This window comes from Eptatretus burgeri, chromosome 9 (assembly GCF_056783735.1).
Source record: "Eptatretus burgeri isolate ZD-2024b chromosome 9, Ebu_testis_v1, whole genome shotgun sequence".
NCBI lineage: Eukaryota > Metazoa > Chordata > Myxini > Myxiniformes > Myxinidae > Eptatretus > Eptatretus burgeri.
The window spans coordinates 39,722,300-39,727,668 of NC_140969.1; the positions used below are offsets into that span (position 1 = coordinate 39,722,300).

Below are 5,369 nucleotides of genomic sequence, written 5' to 3' on the forward strand. Positions count from 1 at the left end.
TGAAGACCTTGAAAGTGGACAGGAGTTCAGGTGTGCCAAGGAATGACTGACTGTCTGATGGAAGATGCCCAGACTGGCTTTGGAGGCCAACTTTGAAATGTAGTTTGCCTAAGAAAGATCAAGGTTTAAAGTGAGACCCAGTTGTTTGAATGACTGAACTTCCACAAGAGGATTTTTAAGAAAGTAGATGGGGGGGGGGGGGTTGCCGGGTGGTCCTTTTGGAGAAAGATAGTGAGAGTGTGAGATTTGTCAGGTCTGAAAAACACGTATTCCAAGTGTTCGACCAGTTTGTGATTTTTGTCAAGGTCTGAAGAGAAGGAGGAGGCTGCAGCCTGTCTGTCTGAAGGATGAGGGATGTCACGGCAGAGGGCAGAGTCATCAGTAAATAGATGAAAGGGATTTTCCAGAGGGTCAGAGACATCATTGATGAAGATCAGGAATAGGACTGGGCCCAGAACATTGCCTTGCAGGACTCCAGCCTTGACATGGAGATGAGATTAAAGGATTCAGTTGAGAGCCACACATTACAAGCGTAGAGGAAGTCAGGAAGCCGTGTGTGGAGGTGGTCTTGGATGTCATTGGCAGAGAGTTTGGAGAGTAAGGTCGGATACCAGACTGTCAAAACCACGAGATATGTCCAGAGAGACGGCCCTGATCTCATGTCTGACATTGAGGGCCTCCATCCATTGTTGGGAAAGTAGAAGCAACATTTCCAAGATGGAGTGACCTGGTCTGAAACCAAATTGATGATCTGAGCTGAGGTTGTTGGAGAAAAGGAAGGATTTCATATCAACTGCAATGATGGATTCCATGACCTTGCTGATGATTGGAAGCAAGCTGATAGGTCTGCAGTTAAAAGGAACAATTTTTGCACCTTTTATGTAATGTAGTGATGTTGGCAGATTTCCAAGGAGATGGAAGATGACCCAGCACAAATGATGATGTGAAAAGGGCAGAGAGTGGATGCGCAAAAGCAACAGAGCAGGTTTTTAGGACACGTGAGCTAATGCCGTCTGGTCCAGTAGCAGAGTCAGAGTGAAGAGTTGAAATAACCTTCTCCCCCTTCTCAGGAGCAAAAGACATGGAGTCCAGGAGCAGTTGGATTTGACAGGGAAGGATGGGTACCGACAGTGAGGGTTGGGGACACAAGATTTTGAGGCAAACACAGAATGGAGGCATTCGGCCATCTCACCAGCGATGTCGGCTGTGGTACTCTTTGAAGAGAGCGAAGGGATGGAAGGGGAGCAGGCACCAGAGACAGACTTAACAAGGTGACATCAGGTTTTAGAGGAGGGAGATAAGTTTGAAAGTTCAATCTTGATGTTGGACAGATGTTTTCTGGCAAAGAGTTTGGAGAGTAAAGCAGGATACCAGACTCTCAAAACCACGAAAAAATATTGTCACTCCCTAAGAGTGGACACACATTTGTTGCAGACTCTTTGGAATGCACTGAAATTGCCTTCGGTCAGGTTTTCCTTCCAGGAAGAGAAGGCAAGTGCAACTGCCTCATCATAGGATTCAGTGTACCATGGGTGGGAAGAAGGGTAAGATAATTAATTGAAGATGAGATGGGATGAATCTGTGAGAGAGAGAGAGAGAGAGAGAGAGAGAGAGAGAGAGAGAGAGAGAGAGAGAGAGAGAGAGAGAGAGAGAGAGAGAGAGAGAGAGAGAGAGAGAGAGAGAGAGAGAGAGAGAGAGAGAGAGAGAGAGAGAGAGAGAGAGAGAGAGAGAATGAGAGAGAGAGAGAGAGAATGAGAGAGAGCATGTATGTTTCTGTGGAAGAATTCCCAGGCTGAGTTAACATCAGGGACAGTAGATATGGGAGACCAGTCCTGAAGAGAGATGGCTGCTTGTAGTCCCTGCCAATCTGCCTGAGTGAACTGCCAGGCTCGCCAACATTGAGGCAGCTCTCTGAGAATATCCGGAGAGATGTTGACTTTCATAAGCACATGATCGGATGAACGAATTGGAGCAGAGGGAGAGCAGGAGACATTTGTGGAAAAGTTAGTCATCAACAAGTCCAGAAGAGAGGATTTGCATTTGAAGAAATCCAGGTTGGAAAGTTCACAGTCCCATGGAGTCATAGAGGTCCTTTGCTGAAGTGTCATGACTGGTGAGAGAGATACCAAAAAGAGAAGTGGTGAGAGAGGTCGACAGGGCATATAGGGACATATTTAAAGGGTATATGTGATCTAACAGGTCTAAAGGGTACATTCCAATCGTATATGGGGGCTAATGTGTTGAATGTGTCAAAGGGGCTTAAAGAGTCCAAACAATCTACTCTAAAGTCAAAGGGTCTACAATTGTAAGGGATCTATAAGGGGTTTAAAGGGTTGTCATGGGTCTAAAGGTCTGTGGGGGTCGAAGGGTCTAAAGGGTACATTCCAAAAGTAGTTGGGGTCTTGAAAGGTCTAAGGGTTTTGATGTTTCTTAGTGAGGATGGACGATGGTAGACAGGGAAAAGATGAGGGACCATATGAAGACCATAAAAGGACAAGGAGCTAAGCATAGGACCGTTGTAGTTCCTTGTGCGGCCAGTGAGGCGCAACGTTTATGGCTGGAAAAGCTCACAAGGTAGCGGAGCGACCAGTAGTCATCCCAGAATGAATGAAGGAATGGACTCCAAAACCTCCCTTGGAGTTTGTGAGAGATATAATGTGTTCGAGTGCGGGAGCTGGGAGTGGAGAGTTCCATGTTTATCGTCACATCTGTCAGTGCGAGTATGTACGACAGGACTACCTGGATCGTCAGGCTGAAAAGGCAATCAAAGACCAGGAATCCCAAGAGAGGGAGAAGAATCATGAGAGAGGCCTCCAGTGCACGTAAATGTGTGAAGCGAGCCAAGTTGAAAGCGAAAAAGGCAGCTGATCGCTTGGTGAAAAAGAGAGTAAGGAGGCTGGAGAGCAATGTGAGGAAAAGGTAGAGGAAGAATTGGGAGATCTGATGAAGAGGAAGTGAGTTTTGTGATGCGATGGAAGATGATTCGCTCAGACTGATGGTCAGAGTTGTGGATTAAACTCAAGATCCATCTCATGGCCTCGTGGCATGAACATGAAGCACCCAAGACCATTTTGAAGTGCTTGTCGCATCTTCAGGAGAACTTTGGGCTTGTCGTTTTCACGAGGCCACTTGTTGGTGTAAAGCGTTTATGGATGTTTATTTTTATTTATTTTTCTTTGGAGTGATGTCATGCACCTGCTGATTATTATTTGACAAATGTACCTGATGATGCATTGTGCAGTTCAGTTTTGAAGAAAACTTTAAAATACAGTATAATAATAAGTTTGCTGTTAAATGTTTTCCTTGATGTCAAGCTGTTCACCACCATCTCAGATCACCCCCCTCTCCCCTACCAATCCAAAACCATGCTCTTTTCTGCCTCATTAATCTGCCCCAAGCCCATCTCGATCCAAGTTTCCAGTTTTTCCTTCCGAAGAGTTTGCATCTGTATCCATCTTCACCCCGTGCGTCCTCCCATACCCACCATTCCTCCCCACACCTAAGTCTCTCTCTATTTTGTCCCTCAACCCTGCTGTTGGTGTTTCCTCCTCTTTTCACTGTTCATTTTGTTCTGTTTGGTCATGATCTGTTCTACATTCCAGCCTTGACTTCGCATACAAAAAAAAGAGGGTTTAAAGGGTCAAAAGGGTCAAGCGGTCTAAGCAGTCTTACAGATCTAGAGGGTCTAAAGTTTAAATGGGGTCTAAAGATCCAAATGGTACATTCCAGTAGTAGTTGGGGGTCTAAAGGTCTATAAGACTCGTAAGGGTCTTATAAGACATGATGGGAAGAGTTGTGACGTTGGACAAATTTCTATTTATAGCCCTCAGATCAAAGGGACGTACGCGGCCATAAGTGTGACAAGAAGACACAGGACAGAATAGCCAATTATATTACAGCGCGATGTCGCCGCGCTGTAATAACCACTTCTGTCACCAAAAAAGTGGAAGAAATCACCTCCACCAGACGTTTTAAAAACACTTCTGGTGAAAAACAATGAAGAACGAGAGTTACAACGCTGCGCGTCAACAACTTACGGAACAGGAAGATTATCACTTCCTGCTCAGAAAATCAACTTCCGGCGTCACACAGAAAACGATTCAGCACAAAAAACGTCACTCTTCGGCATTAACCCCGCCCACAATTCACCTGGCAATCTCCGCCCACAATCCACCCGGCAATCTCCGCCCACAATCCACCCGGCAATCTCCTTCCACAATCCACCCGGCAATCACCGCCCACAATTCACCCGGCAATCTCCACCCACAATCCACCCTGCAATCTCCGCCCACAATCCACCCGGCAATCTCCGCCCACAATCCACCCGGCAATCTCCGCCCACAATCCACCCGGCAATCTCCGCCCACAATCCACCCTGCAATCTCCGCCCACAATCCACCCGGCAATCTCCGCCCACAATCCACCCGGCAATCTCCGCCCACAATTCACCCGGCAATCTCTGCCCACAATCCACCCGGCAATCTCCACCCACAATCCACCCGGCAATCTCCGCCCACAATCCACCCGGCAATCTCCGCCCACAATTCACCCGGCAATCTCCGCCCACAATTCACCCGGCAATCTCCACCCACAATCCACCCTGCAATCTCCGCCCACATCACACCCAACAATAAGTGTGACAGAAGACACAGGACAGAATAGCCAAATTATATAACAGCGCGATGTCGCCAAGCTGTAATAACAGAGCCATGCTGATGGAATTAATGCTGTGTGTGTTTGTGCGAGTATGGTTACCATACGTCCAGTTTTCCCCAGACATATCCTCCTTTTCGGTCCTTAAATCTCCGTCCGGCTGGCTTTTTTAAATATCGAAAAACATCCGGGATTTTGCATTTATTATTTTTTTCCATTTGCATTTTCAAGGGGATAAATTTTAAGATTTGAGATTCATGTTTGTTTGTTTTTACCTTATTTGAACGGTTTAACCATTTATGTACATTTTCTTACGATGATAAAATGCGGTTCTGTAATGTTTGGACCAGGATAAATTTTAAGATTTGAGATTCATGTTTGTTTGTTTTTACCTTATTTGAACGGTTTAACCATTTTTGTACATTTTCTTAGGATGATAAAAAGTGGTTGTGTAATGTTTGGACCAGGATAAATTTTAAGATTTGAGATTCATGTTTTTTGTTTTTACCTTGTTTGAACGGTTTAACCATTTTTGTACATTTTCTTACGATGATAAAATGCGGTTGTGTAATGTTTGGACCAGGATAAATTTTAAGATTTGAGATTCATGTTTGTTTGTTTTTACCTTATTTGAACGGTTTAACCATTTATGTACATTTTCTTATGATGATAAAATGCGGTTCTGTAATGTTTGGACCAGGATAAATTTTAAGATT

The 5,369-nt window shown here is 45.1% G+C and overlaps 1 pseudogene; it reads left to right on the forward strand.

Moving 5' to 3' along the window:
- Positions 1–2,436: 2,436 nt before the first annotated feature.
- On the forward strand, positions 2,437–4,205 carry LOC147019955 (PRKR-interacting protein 1 pseudogene; annotated as a pseudogene).
- Positions 4,206–5,369: the final 1,164 nt, after the last annotated feature.